The 8,657-nt window shown below is 27.1% G+C and overlaps 1 pseudogene; it reads right to left on the reverse strand.

Annotated features, from left to right (window-relative positions):
- Positions 1–223: 223 nt before the first annotated feature.
- Positions 224–4,438, reverse strand: LOC124930610 (annotated as a pseudogene).
- Positions 4,439–8,657: the final 4,219 nt, after the last annotated feature.

The raw sequence follows: 8,657 nt of genomic DNA on the forward strand, positions 1-8,657 counted from the left end.
AAATTCTCTCAACAAAATTCTCTCAAACAATCCTATAATAGTGAAGATTTAAAAAATCTCTAACAAACAAAATAATTTTAAACAACAAAGCTGAAATAAAAAACTAAAAATGGACAATTTTCATCTACTTGATCTTCTTCTTGAGCCTCCACTGCAATTGGTAAAAGAATATTCTTTTTGAAATAAGAAATAAAAAATATATATTGATATGAATTAAATATAATCAAAATTTGAAAAAAAAAACATGTTTGTTGTGTCCACATTTCTTCTTCCTGTAGTTGACATATCGAGGATGAATACTTCAGGTAGCCATCAATACCATCCAAAGAAAAAAAAGTATAAAACTGTCAAATAAACAGATCAACCATATAAGAAGAAACATATAATACAAGAAGAGAAGAAGAATTACAACATCTCCGCATCTAATATTATATTTAGAGTTCTAACAATGTACTACCAATGATGAATATTGCAATAATCAAAACAAAAAAGACATAAAAAAGGTAGAAAATACCATTAATAAAAGTTAATTGCATAATATTATGATGATGGAAAAAAATGAACAGATTCTCCCATTACAACTACAAAGAAATAACCAACTAACTTTGTTCTAACTATTCATCCATCTAGTTGCAGTATGATACATGAATTTAGGGTAAATGAAAAAAAATGTACCCAATAAGATCAAGAAACATGTCAATTGTCAAATCAAGAGGATACAAAAAGAAACTTACAGGGCCATATGCTATGGAGTCCAAGTTAGAAGCAGAATTGTCTCCAAGCACCCAACAATGTCCTTCAGGAACTCTCACAGCATCATAGGCCTCATAGGCACGAGGATTTCCTACCCAGTCGCAATGCCATTATTCTCTTGAAGATTTTTCGTATATGATCAGTTGGAGAGATGTAGATGATTTTTAGTCACTCGCAACTAGGGAATTCTATTGCGAAGAAAAAGAATCTGCAAAAATGCATATGTCAGATGATAATTTCTATTACTAAAGCAGAAGAATTTGATCCCAATGTTGTTGTTTGCCTATGATAAATAGATATTCTAGGCAGGTCCAGGACAAAAACTCAATAGTCAATTATGGAAAAAGCAATAAGAAACAATATCAATCACCTGAAAATCACCACATCACCCCGTGAAAACTTGTACTTCTCAAGGCAATATTTATCCACTAAAACATAATCATCTGCAGCAAAACAAACAAACAAACTTAATCTGAATCTCAAGAGCAAAAAAAACATGAACGATTCAACTTTAAAAATTCTACCATACCAAATAGTGCCTTGGAACCGTGGGGTTGTAGCTCACAGATTCAATACATACTAATAAAAGAGAATTCTGATATGGAGGTCTTATATGAAACATTACGTTTGATTCAGAGAATTTGGGTTAACATCTTGAAAGTTATAATGATATAGTATTATTCAAAGTTCAAGCTTGAATCTACAAAAATATACTTCCTAAAACCGGTTTCAAAGCCATAAAAGAGAAATATAAAAATTGCATAATAGAAATTAAATCTGAACAAAAATAAAAACTAAGATAAAGATGCAGAAAATGGCCATTAAAGATGCATTTGGTAAGACTAGTGAAACTGATAGCAGGAAGCAAAATGTTAATCTAAATTAACAAGAAGAAGACCATTTCCTTCTCTTATTTTTAAACTGCCTATATGAAGCAAAATTCTCCTCTAAAGTCTAAACTAACAAGAAGAACAAGATCATTTCCTTATCTTCTTTTGAAACTGTGGTTAGAATTAAGATGTGTGTCTTATAGGTAAGTAAAGCTTCATATTTAGGGTTTATGTATGAGTGTTTTCAAACTCTGTCTTTCCTTTGAAGAAAGTAGGTTAAAAATAACATTCAATAGAATGTTAGGTCAATAGACAAACAACACATTAAGTAGGGATAACTCATCAAAATGAATGACTCCCTTGAATTAGTAATAACACAATCAATGTTCTTCCTTCTAAATTAAATTTTCATCATAATCATTCATCAAGTTGTTATCAAATGCTTATTGCAGAATAATGGCTAACCAAGGTCAATATTAATGACAGGAGAATTACCTGCGACTTCCAGGTATGTTAAAGTTAAGATCTACTAAGAATGACATGTGTTGTGGAAACATATGGGATTATATGTGCAGGATGCTACAATGGAAAATCATCCCTAGTAAAAATCCTAGACACATAAACCAAATTGGAGTAGAGACTTGATTTAAAATTCAAGGCTAAACACTATCAAAAGCATCATCAATAAACAAAGCTAATAATTCTTACCTCAATGGCTCTTAGGCGATAAACAAGTACACACCTTAATCCTTTAAAAAACTGAGATCTCTCAAATCATAAGTTATCCTATTTTAGCTGTGAAGGCTGATAAATAGTAAAAGATTTGTGGAAATACCAAATTAGGCCTTATACCAAACAACAAATTTGTCTTTCCAAAAGACATTAACACTTCACAATATTGTAAATCAATCACAAAATATATCAATCTATTCCCATTCTTCATTTTTCTACATCATTCAATATTCTTTGCAATAACAATCAACAACAGAAGAGATAACAAACAACACAACTAGTTCCATGCCAGATTATCTTCAAAGTAATTAGGAGGAGGAGAAAGAACCCTCTTAGCTGCAACATTTAAAGTTAAAATAGACTTAAAAGATGAAGGCTAAAAACAGTTGTAAGATAATCCAACATAAGAAGATTTACTAGCAGGGGAAAGCAATCCAACAACAACAAACATAACAAGTTGGTTTCATAATAATGATGTATACTTTACTCGAATGCCATCTGGACCTCCTCTTGTTTCCCCGGGTGAAATCATTCTTTATGTTAAATGTCTTATGAATCTCCTCAGGTGTCTTCCCCTTTATCATATCAGCCACTGTCTAACATGTTAAATCCAGCAGGCTCTTTATGTTTAGATAATTTGATGCCTGCAATCATTTACATAAGAGAAATTTAACACATCCAATTATCAAATTCATTCGAAAACCATGGCCACTGTAAGGTATTTCACGAGAAACATAAATCGGTCCTATATAAGTCAAACAACAACAGAAAAGAACAATCCAAGTAATAAGTAATAAGAATAAGTGAATCGAGGATTGAAGATCAAACCAACCAAAATAAGGTCAAAGAGAGTGCCCTGGTCAACTTTGGCAAACTCGGCATCAAAGTTCTTGATTTCTTCCTCTTCTCAAATTAATAACTCAAATAGCAAATATTCAAATTAAATTATAATTTTTTTTTTTTAAATTCAATTTATTTGATTAATTATAAATACATTTATTTTGAAATTGAATTATTTAATAGTTAATTTATTATATTATTTATTTAAGGAAATTATTTATTGTATTTCATATAATATTAATTTAATTTAAATAATTTAATATTAATAATAAAATTATATTTAATTAACTCAAAATATAAACAAATGTGAACTTTGAGATAAAAATAAATATACAATTTAATTTCAATGGTTAAAAAAAATTAAAATTAACAAAATAAGTAAAATATAAAACAAAGAAACCAAATATTAAAACAAAATGCTATCTAATTATTGTTTAAAGGTTTTTTAAATATAAATAAAATAATAAAAGTTTTCATAAACACACTCAAAGGTTGGCAAAACTTTTTTTTTCTTCTGACTTTTTCCAACGCTTAATATGCGTGGGTAATTATGTGTCACCAAAAGTATATTTTGTTGTAGTGTGGCTTAAAGGCGACCTAACGTGAGTTGTAGATCGAACCACGAGACTTGCTTGGTATCATTGTAAAGCTTACATCTACAGATTTCCAATGCTAGCTCACTCACCCTAAATGGATAAAAATGGATAAGTATAAGAAAAATTATGATTTTTATATTACCTTTTATAAAAACAAGGACTTTTCAAAAATACGAAGTAGTTGAAACCCATTGCTTTCATACTATATAATACCTTGAAACCCATTGCTTTCATGTACCAATTCATCTTCGTACTTCTTCACAATAGTTGAGATATAGATATAATGGAGGGTCCAAATGAGAGTGAATGTTTAGTACCTATAGGGGTTCCTAATGGGAGTCAACTATTTGTACCTAAATATTTCAGATTCAATCCAAAGGATGATGAACTAATTTCAGACTTTCTCCTTTGCAAATCTATAAGAAATCATTCAATTGATAAGCAAATGAAACAAGATGAGAATGTAAATATACTTGGAAGCTCCCATGGATTAAACTTGTATATATCAACCTCAGCAATCACATCTACATCCAATGGCAATGACTTAGATTTGCGAAGGAGAAAATCTGAAATTAGTTCATCATCCTTCGGATTGAATCTGAAACATTTAGGTACAAAAAGTTGACTCCCGTTAGGAACCCCTATAGGTACTAAACATTCACTCTCATTGTCATTTGAACCCTCCATTCTATCTATATCTCAACTATTGTGAACAAGTATGTATGAAGATGAATTGGTACATGAAAGCAATGGGTTTCAAGGTATTATATAGTATGAAAGCAATGGGTTTCAACTACTTCGTATTTTTGAAAAGTCCTTATTTTTATAAAAGGTAATATAAATATTTTTTCAACAATTGACATTCATTGGTTGGGGAATAAGTTTCCTAAACAAATATGTATTAATGTGTTAGATTTTATGTTAGATGTGACAACTTGGTCATTAAAAATAAACAGATTTATTCCTAATTATCACAACTATTTATATATTTTAGTCTAAGAATTAATACCCATAAATCATTTTAAGTAAAGTATTTAATTGCAGTGAAAATGGAAATAATAATTTACAGATTTTGTCATTTATTATTCGTATTATAATGAATTATATCTTTGAAATTAGGTGTCAACACATCTAAGTCCTTGTTTGATTAGATGATTTAATAATTCATTATCTTGTATTAATTCATATTATTTAAAATTTTAATTTAAAAAATATATTTTCTTAAATTATTTTATTATTTGAATAGGTTTAATCAAATATAATAACTCATATTTTAATAACCCTAAGATAGTTTTGAAAATTGCATAAAAAGAAAAACTAAAATAAAAAAAAATATATATATATATATATATATATATATATATATATATATATATATATATATATATATATATATATATATATATATATAAAGAAATAGTAAAAAGTTATGGACATTAATAAATTTCGTCAAAAATAATACATATTGTAATGTTTTGGGAGGAGAATTCTAAATATAAAATAATTTTAAGAGTGTTAAGTTTGGAATAAAATAACTTATAGGAGAATGTTAAATTTGACATTTATCCTTGTATTATTTTCATTCTATAATAAAGACATGAAAATAATAATTGTTGCTTAATTGGCTTAATAAATATACCGTGTTATGTGATATGTCTACTATTAAAATATATTATGGAAATAAAATCTTATAATATAATAGGCATATAATTAAAAAAATATTTGATTTGATTTGATTATTTATTATTTATTACTATATTTATGTACTACATATGAAAATTTGACATTTTATTTTATAAATAATATTATTAATTTTATTGATATTAAATTAATATTTTGAATTTTTAAATTCAAAATAATAAAAAATATTAAAGATTAAATTAGAGTTAATTATGGTTAATTAAACCTTAATTAGTAAAATTAAATAAAAATTCAAAATGAATTTAAAGTTAAAAGATTGTATTTATTTAACCTAAAGTATATTCGGTTGAAATTATTTAATTATTATTTTAAACATAAATTATGTATAATTTTTAGTTTAAAAATAATTAAATAAATACCTAAAAATACCCAAAAATACCCAAAAATACCAAAAAAAAATAAAAATAATAGATATAATTTTTATTATGTTTCCAAAAATATGTTTTGTGGAATTTTTGGTGAAGAAAAACGTAAAAAATGTTAAAATTCGATTTCAAAAGTTATAAGACCTGCAATTTCTTCATACCAAATGAAGAACACCCGGTCCTAGGACCGAATCCTGTAGGACTAGGACCGAGAAACAGGACCGAGGATCGGTGTTCTTAAGTTAAGACTAAGACTCAAGATTGGTGTTCTTGAGCAAGGACCAAGAAATTTGATTGAGGTTACTAACCTTGGACCGAGAGGTCTGGCCTAAGACCGATAAAACTAAACCTGGGACCGAGCCTCCTAGACCTAGGACCGAGCAGTCTGAGTTTAGGACCGAGCCTCTTGAACTTTAGGACCAAGCCCTTTGGTCCCTCGACCGAGTAGTCCGAGTTCGAGACTAAGCCTCTTGAACCCAGGACCGAGCCTTCTAGTCCTTTGGCCCATGCTCCCGAGCACTAGTCTAGACCACCCCGGTCTAGACCAAGCCCGTCCGAGCGCAGTTCACTAAAACCGAACCCAGACCCTAGGACTTCAGTCGAGGCCTGTTTGGTTCCACTTTTCAAAATCCAAAATTATTTTTGTAATTTTAGAACCCAAATCCATTTTCATATAATCCCGAAAGGTTAGAAAATGATATTTAAATATTTTCGGGATATTTCCTAAACCAATATTCTGACTAAAGTCTTGTTTGGAATTTATTTTTAAATTCTAACACTTTTATGATATTTTTCAGGGTTTTACTTAGTATTATATCAATGCAATTGCATGTACTCCCACAATTATTTATGCAATATAAACCTACCCTTATTTAGGACCCGGACTACTAATTAAAAAAAAATTGTTATAAATAAATTTTAAATATCCAGACTTTGTTTATTTTAAAAAATTTAAAATGTTGCGTGGAGGATATAGCGCGAGAGCCTTTTCTTGAGTGTAACCAAAAATACGAACCCCTTACAGAAATTCTAGTATAAATACGTTTATACATGTTTCATTATTGATTTTCATAAAATTATTTGACGACTCTAATTTCAAATAAATAATTTTTTTAATTAGTTATGTTTAATTATTTTAAATCGGGTTTTAACCAAATTATTATTTAGTCCACAGATTATTAAAATGTGAACAAAATTAGTTATTTTACATAATTAATTCCAAAGCTTCCAAGTATTATTTTAAAACTATTTTAAAATAATATTTTTTTTTAAAAAGTCTCACACGCAAACTAAGGTTGAAACGTATCAAACTTTGAGTAACCCCGTGATATTCCCCGTATTATCACATGTCGGTACCTGCTAAATTACGGAGGCAGTGATTCTTGGGGTTACAACCCTAAGGAAAACAATTAGTAAGTTTTAATAAAAAAAAATAACAATATTTTGTATTGATATACATTTATCTCCCTTCCATTTATTAAATAATACTTTTTAGTTAGTATTAAACTCATGCAAATTTAATATTTTTCTCGAGGTGCTAAGGCTGTCCAGTAAACTCAGCAAGCAGTACACAGCCCATTTACTAAAATTATAAGATATTTAATTAAAAATTTATTATTTTTTTAAATATAAAATATTTTAGCACAGTGATTTAGGATAAAAATTGAAAATTTTCATTTAAGTATGTGTCAAATATCAAAAAAAAAATATTAATTTTTTAAATTAGACCTGTTACAATAAAAAAAAATCCAATTTTATTTTACAGTCCAAAACTTGGAGTTAGAAACTCCAGGCGCAATGGAGACAGAGTCGTTAAGACAGAGCAATGGATCCTAAGACAAAATCTTATTAGCCAAAACGAAATGAAAATGAAAAAAGAAACATAAAGAGCTGAAAACATAACTAAAATAAGAATGGTACAAAACTTAAAGAGTAAGAAAAAACATAAAAAGTGAGAAACAAAGTATAAGAGCGAATTAAAGAGATTCTAGGGGTTAAAACTATATTTCAACTCCAATTAAGTAATACAACTTAAATACTTCACTTTAAATGAACTGTTAAAATATATTATTTTATATTATGAGATTAAAATAATATCTTATAATATAATAATTAATATATAATAAAAAAGGATTTTATTTACTTATCATATAATCTATTATTATATTTATGTATGTCATTTTGCCAACTATATGTTTTAATAAATAAAAAAATAACAATTCTATATTGATATAAGTTTCTTTCATAAAATTTATGTAGATCTACATTATTTTGCCTCCACCATGGGTGGTCATAATGCATGGGCAAATGGTCTTTTATTTATTGTTTATATAGTTATTATATTTAGGGCGATGTAAAATAACCAGAAAATCCATAAACAACGAAAACTGAATGTTTAAGTATTTTGGATTAACCATTTTTATCTTGTAAATCGGTAATAATTTAATTTATATTAGTTATTTTTATAAATATTAAATATATTATAATGTTTAATAATCTATATATATATTATTATTTTTGAATTTTAATTAAATTATAATTCGTATAAAATTGTTTTAAAAAATAAATTATAATTTAGATACAATTATAAAATAACTGAAATAGTTTCATTAATAATGTGAAATTATAAATTAACAAAATTAAAACGTTAAGTAAATCAAAACTTTATGTCTTCAACATTCTATTCAATGTTTCCCTAACTTGTTTTTGTTTGTTCTTTACCTCTTCATAAGATGTGATATGTAATTCATTTCAATATTTTTTTTTTTACATTTTCACTTACTTTGTTAATCTATAATAGATTAAAAATACTTAATCATGTAAACACTTGTATATTATCT

This window comes from Impatiens glandulifera, chromosome 3, assembly GCF_907164915.1.
Source record: "Impatiens glandulifera chromosome 3, dImpGla2.1, whole genome shotgun sequence".
NCBI lineage: Eukaryota > Viridiplantae > Streptophyta > Magnoliopsida > Ericales > Balsaminaceae > Impatiens > Impatiens glandulifera.